This window comes from Dermacentor variabilis, chromosome 7, assembly GCF_050947875.1.
Source record: "Dermacentor variabilis isolate Ectoservices chromosome 7, ASM5094787v1, whole genome shotgun sequence".
Taxonomy (NCBI): domain Eukaryota; kingdom Metazoa; phylum Arthropoda; class Arachnida; order Ixodida; family Ixodidae; genus Dermacentor; species Dermacentor variabilis.
The window spans coordinates 9565819-9577608 of NC_134574.1; positions in this window are offsets into that span (position 1 = coordinate 9565819).

The window sequence follows — 11790 nt, forward strand, 5'->3', positions numbered from 1 at the left end:
GGCCCATACCGTGTGGTGCGACAAGTGACCGATGTCACGTATGAAGTCATCCCCGCCAGCCTCTCAGCGTCATCGTCGGCTGCCAGTGACATCGTTCACGCGGCGAGACTAAAGCCATATCACACACCTTTCGCCGCGGATGTGTAGATTAAGCACCGGGACGGCGCTTCTACTGCCGGGGGTGATGCTACGGAACAGCCGCCACAGTGTGGCTGCACTGAGGAGAAGGAAGACGACGTGGCCACCGCTTGATATAGCGTCGCCATCATTGCCACCGCTTGTCTACGTGTAAATATATTGTAGACTCGTACGTCAGCTACACGTAACAATATATTCCCTCTGTGTACAATCAACATCTCTGCCAAGGACAACAGAAACAGTATGATTGGAAACTGCAGAATTCTGCATCTGTGGAGGTGGCTGGCTTTGCCGTATTAGATGCTTTGTGAGCTGGCATTGATGTGTAAATCTCAACTCATCTGCAAGCATACAAAATAGGCTTTGGGATACTTTTACCACAAGAAGAGAGACTAGAATGACTGTTGCCTGTGACATATGGCACATACCCATGACGAGGGATCGGCTAGGATTCCCCATGAATACAACATCAAATAGCTTTATATTCCCACTAACTTGATAGTACATAATACTGATATGTAACAAAAATAAACAACAAAGTAACTGAAAAACGAACAGGTCTACTACGATTGAGCCACAAGGGGAAAGATGGAAACATTTGTGTTAATTGCATGAAAAAAATGTGCCTAAGATGTCATCTTCCCAGCAGCAACAATATGATCATTCACAAACTAGCATTGCTCTTCAGGCACACCCCAGGCTGCTCACACCATTTTCTACAAGATTTGAAGCCCAACAGGTAAAAGGGGTGAATACCTTCAGCATAAAAGAAGAAAGTTATTCTATTCCATATCCTCACATGAAACACAGCAATATTGTTACAAGCCATTTTCACACATTGAAGGCATCAGCAATCTGATGATGACAATTGAAGAAGCACTCATGTTCTTATTTCCATTGCAATACAAACCTACACTTAGTCATATGAAAGTGCATGTGCCAAATTCAATCGTGTACTGTTATGAGGCACATGGAACAGACATTCCAAGGAAGTGAAATATTTGTAATGCAGTTACTTAATTTGTCCAGTCAGAAGGGCAATGCGCTAAATATAAAAAAAAACCCTACAGGCCCACTATGCAATGCTTTTGCCAAACTATCCAAAACTTCAATGTGTGCAAGTCCACAATGACCAGGAAAAGAAGTAAACAAACTTCTTGAAGATGGAATGAAAAAGAAATGTTGCGACAAATGAGAAATGAGTTCTTTACTTTCTAGTGGCACACGGATAGACAGTCGGTGGGCACAATTTGAACTTGAACTCATGGCAAAGTTGCAGGGGAAAATACCACTCATACTTCCGAGAAGCGTCGGTTACAATGCTGAGTTGGAAGGGAAACTTTGCAAATACTTCTTCGGAAGTTCAAGTATCTGACCAGCAAGCATGTAGTTGAGCATGACTAGGGGAAATATAATCAATTTCACAAATAGCACCATTCCAAAAGAACTGGCACACTGCATTGATTTCCAAATGACAACTATTTTTCTAAAAGCCTCTGCGCGCGTTAATACAACCTGAGGCAGCTTAAATCTAGGTCGCATGGAATCGAAAAATACAGCAGCGTGTGTAACACTTAAATTTGCTATCTCGCGAACATGAGCGAAAACTTCAATTTGAAAAGGTTTGCTCGAAAGGAAAACTCACGGCCGTAACGCTGCTGCCCATCGCCAATTGTGTGAATAAAAAAAAAACATCTGCACGATCAATGGACACTTCGTCGATATTTGAAGCAGATCGTTAGTGCATATCAAGAAACGTGCACTGGATAAGAGCGAAACATCTAACCGACTGACTGACGGAAGTAAGGCTCACAGGATAAGTTTTCTGTATCTGCACCGATAATGCAGCACGTATTGTGCAAATTAATCGCCCGTAATGCGCAGCAATTACCGCACTCGATTGAAGTCGCCATCGCAGCGACGCGCTATTTATTTCAGGACCACGAAAAACAAGGTATTCACCTAAGTACAGCGGCGGTTTACCTGTCGGCAAGCCCCTAACTCGCATATGACGAAAGCAAATGTCACGGAGTCCAAGCCCACGATTGCTCAAGTCAAACTGCGCTCGCACGAATAGCGCGTACGTTATACGCTTTCGACACGCACAAAAGCGCGCCAAGCGCGCGCAGAACGTCTTGCAGCCGACACGACGGCAATGGCTAATCTACGTTCGAGAGTAGCTCTTTCAAAAAAGTAAAAACAAGCAACAATGTGACGTCACATCCTGCGAAAAAAAAAGTTGTTCTCCTTTCTCACCTTCTCTGAGCTCACGCATGCGCAACGATGACGGAGCTCTCGGGGGCGATGTTCAGGTCGGAGTTGGTAGAGCGCAGGGCTATGTCGTCTGCTACCACGAGCTCGCACGATGCATGCAACAGGAACGCACTACCAGCACTTCTCAAGTAGCTAGCACGACAAAACTGTGAACTGGTTCTTAGGGACACCTTTACTAGCCGACTATATCAATTTTCCTTCTTTTTTCGCCCTTCGTCATCGGCTCGGACATGGCTCGCTCGCCGCCGCGCTGCCGCTATCCCTGCGATCTCCCCCACGGCGCGTCGCGTGATAGAAGCAGTGGAACTTAAATCTAACATTACGGTATACGGGCCCTGCATCGCCTGCGCGAAGTCAAATCGAAGAGTGTGGTGCTGACGGTGCGCGCTGTGCGGCGAAATTGAGAAAGAAAGTATGGCACTCCCGAACAAGAGAAAAAAGGGCAGCCAAATAAGAGGGCTCCACAATACCTTCCCGTCCTGACTGTACAGTTTTATCAGCCGAACGAAGGAAGCGCTGAACCAGCCTAGGTTGAACCCTTCTGACTGCTGAACGGCGATCTGCGAGCTATTCACACTGGCGATAGCACTGGGAATTCGATCTCACCATGCAAATATCTCCTTAGCATTGACTTTGAAGCTGAAGTCACGGCAAAGCTGACCCAGCCCTTCAACCGGCCAACACAGTAATTGCGAGAGCAACTTTGTGGACAATGCCAGCAGCAGATATCTAGGCAATTCCGAATAATGCTTCGCGTCCGACTGAGCTCTGGGAGCTGCAGGCCGGCGGCGATGAACCGCAGCGCGCAATATCCCTCCCTCTGCGTGGAATGGCCACTCGTACGCTTGCACCCGAGTCTCCTCCATTTGATAGCGTAGCTTGCAAAAGGTCTACTCAGAAAGCCAGCAAGGGCGGTGCAACTCATTATCCGTCACTTCTTCGAAAGCGTATCGCATGTCCAGCCGTGGTCGACACCGAAAGAGCAACGCCAAGCAGACGACGAAGGCAAGTAATAGCCTCCGAAGCAACCAACGCACGCGCGCGCGACGCCCGCACGTCTCCGGGGGCGCGCGACCGGCGCGCGCGGCCAGGGTCACAAGCCAACAGCCAAGCCACAGCAACGGAACCCAAAGCGGACTACCCCTTCTCCGGTTCCTACGACAGGTTCGCTTTGAAGATGATTGACAGATGCATGACGTATTCGAAAATTGCGATACCGGCCCGCTGCCTCTGACGACCTGTGACGTAATCAAAATTTTGGCCAATCAGGTGAGGCCAAAAGAACGGTTCCCCAACCGAACCGTTATAAGATTCGGCCCCAGGCACGGAGCAAGAAATATTTAGGAGTGGAAACTCCGCTGTTTGCGGCGACCAGTAAAGGTCACAAGCCCGCGGATATGTTGTCATGCTGGCGGCACCTGGCGGCATGGGAAGAAATTACCGCCGTTTCGGTTGCCAGGGCAACCGGTTGAGCGTGTTGCTCCCGTTCGGCCGCGCGCGCCTGACTTCTACCACGGAGTTACAGTGTACTAGAATACTTTCCAGTGGCACGACCGCGCCTCTCCGCTGACGCGCGCGGTGGCACCTGCAGCGGCGGCGCTGCAATCGACCGCTCTTGAAAGCTCGTCCTGTTTCCCCTCTGAAGCGTACGTGGCACACAAAAATAGAAAGCGTGTTTGGTTATGTACAGCCGCTGTTTTAACGCAATTCAGCTTGGGTTTGCAATTATTTTTTGGGTACTTTATGTGCGTAGAGGTGTTTGAGGTGGCCGTAAGATTTTGGGCGTGTCTCACTAAGCAAAGCCAGTAGCAGACGAAGGACAGTTGATGCGCTGCAATTTCTTGTTTCACGCTTAGTCGTAAACTCGGACTATATGGCAATACCGGAATAATTTGCGAGTACTAAATTTTGCGAAGCAATTGTCATTTGCGGGACCAAATATTCGCATGATGTTCGCGATCGCAAAAAGACACCTTGTTTACAGTGTCTGCTAGGGTGCACATGCACATATATCCGTCAAATTAAGGCTGATTTAATATTTACACGAGAAAGCACTTCATTTTTAAAGTACGTGCTGCACAAGACGAAATCTGACGCGCAGAAAAAAAGAAGGGAGAACGACTTCGAAACTGCTTTCTCTGTCCCATATGATTTTATTGCAGGCGCTCTGTAATAGCGCAAGAATCATCCCGAGAGCTTTAATGCACTTAACAAGCAGCTTAGAAATTGGGCTAAGTCAGTCTGCTTAGCTTCAGGTGCTGTGCTGCCTTTCTTTTTGACAGCATATGTGCTTTATTCAAGCCTTTGATAAAAAAATGGAGCCGTGTGGTGGCATAAAAGCTGACTATGCGAGGAGTCGGGCTTTCTGCATGATCTCTGCATCCCACATTCAAGGGAGCGGCGCAACGAATCATATGCAGGATGTCCATTACGCTTTCCCGATGAACTTTTTGTGCACTAAAGCAATTAGTGAAAATCTCTTCAAGCCTTGTTATAAAGCGGAACAGTTCCACCGAGGGGTAGAGCAAACCTCCTTCATCATTATGGCGCACAAATTCTGCAGCATGCAAGCGGCGCCCTTCTTCTGTTGGAAGTAAGAGGCTGTCATTACACGCACAGCATTTGGTGGGCAGCACACACTTTTTGGCCACGTATCCGGAAATGTAATATATAAGCCTTGAGTCGCTCCTCTGGACATGGTACTCGTGTTCCACTGCTTCACTGCCATGTGAACTCGAAGGTACCGCTTGTTTTTCTGTGCAAAGCTTCATCTGGTCAATCAGCTGTTGCTTTGAAGTTTCTTCCCGGTCCCCAACATCAAGAAGAGAACTGATGACATCTCCCTCTGCATTCCCGCTTGCAACACTGTGCGCCAAGTTATAAAAAGAGAGACAGTTAACAGTTAGCAGAAACTGCTGTGGGGTTGGGTGTGAGTTGCAGCCAGATGAGAGTCTAACGATTCCAAAAAAGTTTTCCACTTTATCCTGGCTCAGCCGGGATGTCAACAAGTAGTTAAAGCCAACTTGGTGATGCAAATAGCGAAGAAGCTCAAGAGTACTTGTTAGAGTAACTCTTAAGCCTTCTGCAGTGGACTCGCTCAGAAATGTCTTCTTATCGGCACGGCGCTCCCAGACGTCCAGGAAACGGAACATTTCCTTAATGGTTTCTTCACCTGCAGAATGGAGTCGGAGAGCTTCGCCTGTGTACCTTGCAGTCATCACAGCAATCAGTGACTTCATTCTCAAGAAGAACTACTCTGTCGCTTCAATTTTACCACAGCTCCTTTCCAACTGAGTACGGTAAAGAAAGAATGCCCTCAAAGGACCATGCCCAAACAACTGGAATGCATAACTTGCCCGCATTTTCTCGAAATTGTTGGGGAATACGTGGACGCTGGTTATTCCAGGCATTGCTTTCATAGTGACAGCATTGCTATCCAGTTTGAGAGCTTCTCTTGAAAACTGCATTGAAACTGCACCATCAGGGGTGTCCAAAGTCGTGGTGAGAAGCCTGTTTCGCACGTTTTTTTACTAGGTGAGGAAAATCAGAGAGAAAATGTAAGAACCGACTGCTCTCAACAGGATGGGGCTTCTTGCAGACCACTTCCTTCAAAGATGCTCGAATGTTAAAGATGCGCCACATTTTCCTGTTCCAGGCCGCTGCATCGCAAGTTACGAAGTCCACAAACAGGCCAGCCCTTTCTGCTAAAATTGTGGACTCAAGCACAATTTTGGCCAACACGTCCCCTTTCACATTCTCGTTGCTTCCGAAAACACCAATAACCTGAGTCCAGCTGCCAACCAGTGGCACAAACATCACTACGAGGCCATGATTGCATGGCAATTTTTCTTTTCTTTTTCGGGTGTGTACGGGCCCAGGTCCACAAAACCTTCAATCTTCGCTCCTGTAGTCACTGACAAATGTTCAGCTAGCTTCATTTCATCCACGACTATTCCACCATGTCGGTGGAACACATCCAGGTGGGCAACCTTCTTTTCCAACACACTCAGCATTTTCTCATTGAACCCGTATCCGCTTCTGTACTGAGCAGTGTATTTACGCAGGGTTGTTTCACTTGGGAGTACCAAAATGTTCTGCCTCCGCATATATTGATACAGCTTTGGGCTTCTCACTTTGAGCAAGATGCATTCAAGGATCCATTCTTTGTCGTACTTCATGCCCCGCGGACTCTTCCTTCTCGTTGCCTCGAAGCACTGCCTGACAGCGAGCTGCTGCTTTGGTGACAAAAAGCTTAACTTTTCAGCAAGTACATCTTCAGCTGTTGCAGCACATTCGCTTTTGATTTTCTTGAGGTCCAAGGCGAGCTTGTCTACCTTCGATAAAAGCCGCTTGTTTTTACGGGTACATGCTTGCAGCTTCTTCAAAACACTGCCGTGCCACCGCGAGCTAGCATTATTGCAACTTTGGTTCTGACCTTGACGCCTTTCGAGGCGCCACTGCCGCCTAACAAGGGCTTTTCTTAGATACTTGCAAACGACGCAAGCCGTTCCTTCTTTTGTTGTCTTGCCTAGGCAGTTAGTACTATAAACTGCTCTTGCCTCGCGCCTAATTTGGCCTTGCAATCTCATTGTTAAGCTGGTAGTTAGGCAGCTTTCGTTCCGTGACGCTGCGCCTTTGCAGAGATGCATATCATGCGCTTCCAGCAGAGTGGTTATAGCATCTTGAATAGTTGCCACTGACGCGCCAGCCACCTGCTTACCCAGCACGAACGCCTTCGAGTGCATAGCACCGGCACTGTTTGCAGTGAAGAACACGGCCTTTTCCACATTCACCTCACCTGAGAGCGAGTCGAGGGAACATGAAGTAAAACATACTCCGTCTGCGTCGTGAAGTTCATGTAGCGTCCAGCGCTTCCCAGGCACATTTATTTTCATCACCGCAGCCCCAGTCGCGGCCACACAGACTTCGTTGTCAACTGTCGCAACCGTAGGTTCGTCAACCTCTGTCGTCTCTGCAAGCTGCCCTCGTGCCTTTTTTCGTGGTGGGACTTCGTCATCGCCCTTCCTTTTTCTTTCGTTCCTCTTGGGAGTAGGCTGCTTGCTCAGGTAAGCTGGTAGATTTGGCAAAATTGTGGGGACTGCGTCCGGAGTAAGCGTAGGCGTACCGCGTGGGATGCGAACTTCCTCCCCATTTATACGGTGCACATATCCCGAACAATGAAGCCCTGCTCAAAATGCAGCTCACATACCGCGCAGTCTGTGGTTAGCGGCTTGTCGGCTCTATGTAGGTTTCTCTCCCACGTGCACCTCCGTTCCGGGTCTGCAGGCGCCTTGAATAACGATAGCTTCTTCGCACTGTTAGTTCGGGCGTATCCTGTGCTACACCCTGGAGCGTAGCAATGGTTGAGACGTTGCTTTGCACTCATTGATGCAAGTGGCCGCATTCACAAGAGAACGCTTGCGAAGCACAACCGCACAGAGCAAAAAGCCACCACCAAAACACACCGCTGAAATGCAATGGTACTGCGTGCCCAGACTTGTCGCCTTCAAGAGTGGTCGACGGCAGCGCCACCGCTTCGGGTGCCACTGCGGGTGACACGCGCCGCAAGGCGCAGCCCCCTCCGCTCGTTGCACTGAATTGCTTCTAGTTCACTGACACATATATTCTAGTGGATTTGAAAAGATGCTGGTAAATCTGGCCTTCAATATTTTCAACAGTGCAGTTGTGCACGCCATGGACTTACACAAACAAAAAATTGAGCAACAATACTCAAATCTGGAGCCAACAACGGTGTTCATTGACGTGATGGCTCAAGCAATTGAAGCCATGACATCACGGTTTCCAGCTGAAGCTTTGAGGTATGCCCACAGCCACTGTGCTCATTTTCGTGTGACGGTGGTAAATGCTTTTCGTGTTTCAGACGTAGCAGTGTTCAAGAAACTGCACTTAACAGCATGCTAGCATTTCTGGATCAGTGGGAGGCCCATGCAAAAGGGCTCGGCTTCTTAAGCAAGGGCACATCAGAAGGTCTGCGTGTGACCATACGTTCCACTAAAGACTTAAATTCTTGACGTATCTAACTGAGAAGGTTGGGTTCAGGTTCTTGATGACTTCCCGCCTCAGTCAGGAATGCTTGGAGCGTTCATTCGGTATTGTGAGACAGTCCAATGGAGCCAATGATCACCCCACTCCTGCGCAGTTCATCATTATAATGAAGTATGCAAGCTTATGCATTTCAGTCTGGGTGTGCATGGGGACATGGGGGGGGGGGGGGGGGGCTTCTGTATCAATCAGTCTGTCTATACAACCTCATTCTGACACTCGAGGATCGACAGGTTCACTCGTGCACTTAGCAATACGCGAGTGCACGCAAAAGTTGTCAAGAATTTCTTGCTTCTAGCAGCCAATGTGCCACAGATTGGCTGCAGGAAGCATTCCGCTGATCTAACAGGATCGGTGTCTAGGTTTTATTGTATAACACGTATTCACTTTCTCCTCAAAGGCTTAAATCAGTGTGTCATCCACAACAAAGCCAAGAAGGTTAAGCCCTGTGTTTTGTAAAAAATGTTATGTTATGCAATAACTGTGTTATTTCCAATAAACATGTATTAAATCACAAGCGCTTTGTACTTTCTAGAATTTCTTCACGACATTGCTGATATATTGCATGAACTTCCTCCATTTAAAGTAACGTTACAATCCCAGGTATGTGACTTATGTGCGGGCGACACATTCAAGGTTATTCCAATGCGCTGGCCTTGCGCGGCGATTCCTATGAACTATACTTTCGGCAAGGAATAAGCGCGCTAATCTCGGCAAGAGGTGGTCGCAAAAACCGTTGCTGTGTCGGCTGCGTAGTCGGTGCTCGCTGTTTCCATGTGGAATGAGAGCAGTGAAACATTAAATTCTCTCTGCATCTACAATGTAGAGAAAGAAGTCTGATCATATTCTAACGCATTCAAACACTAAAACTAAGCGCTACCAAATCATTTTCCCGCCCGCAGGTATCCAGACGCCGCGACAAACTACGGCGCCCTAAACGGCGCCCCGGCCGGCAGCGCCGTCACGCGGCAGGAACGCGTTTTGGGGCCAGCTACCGGAGGCCGGTCTTCACACCTCCCCATTCTAGCCACCCTACCCCAGGCGGGCATGCGGGATGAATGAATAGATGGATGGATGTTATGAGCGTTCCCTTTGGAAGCTTGGTGGGTTGCGCCACCAAGCTCTTGCTACTATGCTGCCTAATATCCTACCTAGGTTAACCAATGAAAAAAGAAAAGAAATGAAAAACACTATGGACTACCACGTCCAAATTTTCTGATCCCCTATTGCGAACTGTTTTTGTACGTCTCCGTCTTTTGTCGTTTCCCTACTTTTCTTCCACCAATCCTCAAATCGCCTCTTACTAATGTCTATTGCGGACCTGTTTGCTTTACCACTGCTCCCGCTGAACCCAAGGGCTTCAAGGAGGCCAGTGGTGCCTAAATCGACCGCTGGGTAGACGTCTTCACATTCTAATAAAATATGCTCCGTCGTTTCCCTAGCTTTACCGCAGCAAGCACATGCTTCTTCTTCCTTCTTATATCTCGCTTTATAGGTGCGTGTTCTAAGGCATCCCGATCTCGCTTCGAAAAGTAATGAGCTTCCCTTTGAGTTATCATAAATGGTTTCTTTCCTGATTTCGTTTTTTCCTCTTAAGTAGTTACTCATGGCAGGTTTCTTTTCCATTGCCGCCACCCATGAGATTAATTCAGCCTCTCTGACTTTCCGCTTGACCTTCTTTGTTGCTGTGTTGCCCACCCCACAGGCCGCATACTTGCTGGTAAACTTCCTAGTTCTTTTCCTCCCGACGCTGAGTGTCGACGCTGAGTGCGCCGCGACGGAGCGGCGCAGGGATACGACAGTGAACCCACTGCCCCATAGAGTTTCTCACTATAACACCTAGAGGGTAATCTGGCGCCACCGTCTATGGGAGTTTCTTAAGGGGGCACCGTGCCGTCATGGGAATGACGGTATATGTATAGAGGCTAGAAGGTTATCCTAGTGTCGTGAAGGCGCGTGCCGACGTGAAATACTTTGCTATGCTCCGGCAGATGGCGCCAGCGCTCACTGGCGGGTTGCTCTTGCGGGCTCCGGCGCGCTTTGCAACGGGCGCTCGCAAGTGACCGGCGCTTTCCGCCGATTTGCAAGTTCAGAAAACAGGCACGCAATAATCTATGAGGGCTAGTCAACCTTACAATATTGGCCAGTACGCTTATCGTGACGAGCGGTGAAATAAAACTTCGTTTTGGGCTAGTTCGCCCATAGCTGGTTACAGTGGCGTAGCAACAGGGGGGGGGGGGGCCGGGGGGCCGTGGGCCCCGGGTGCAAGGGGCCAGTGGGGGAGGTGTCATACGCCTGAAGACAGCCCTCTTTCCGTCGGCTTCACGGGGCGCAAATGGCAAAGAATGCTCCAGTATCCAGTAGCCCGAGCTCATGTACCCGATGCGTTGCACCGCAGAATTGTCGGCTGCAGCTCTATCAACACCCCACGAAATAACTGCAAGAATGTGCGGGCTAAAAAATTTAATTCGCAAAATGGTCGCTGAACTACTCGCCTTAGCGGAACGTTTCATGTGGGTTGCGCTCGTGCCGTGTGTTCATGCTGGGAGCAGGCGTCGCTAAACATACAGTCAGGCGTTGTAAGGTGTTGAGGCTCTTGGGTCCCTCTTCCGTTCAGAACGCGCAGCGAACAAAGACAGCAGCAAGAGGGCGTTCAACTAGCGCGCCCGGCGCTCGCGTTTACGGCGAAGTGTTCGTTGAGAGCGACTGGGCTTCTCTGGATCGTCTTCAGGCTCGGTGCGGCCGAAGAGTTTGGCGGCGTATGACTCGAAAGGCTGTATATAGTCGCGGGCGCCGCGCGGTGTTCAGCTCGTTTTTACTTCCCCTTTCCCGCTCGCTCCGATGAAGCCGCTGCGAAACCTGCCATTATGTTTCACGCTTTCCTTCTTACCCTCGAAATTTTCAGAAAGCTGTTGCTGTTGTGGGACTTCATGTCACAAGTACAGTGTCTGTGTCAGCTGCACAGAATTTTACAAAAAAAAACGTGAATTTTGTAAGGATATTTCCCGATATTCTATGAAGTTATGTGTCTTTGTGATTACTAGGAACTCAGTGTGAAAAATATGGCAGATAAGTAATAACCATATCCTTAATAATTCTTTAGTTAGTACTTATAGAGGAAGCACTTCAATTCCAAGAATTGAGGACTTAAAGTCATATTATTAACTCAACAAAAACTTCTTAAACAAAATCATTTTGGGTGCTACAACCTACAGTACTTTGGCACTGCGAGCGGCGCCTAGTATGGCAGCAGCGAAATAAATATGAAATAGAGGACCAGTGACGTTCATCCCTCAACCCTCTCCTTTGCGAGTG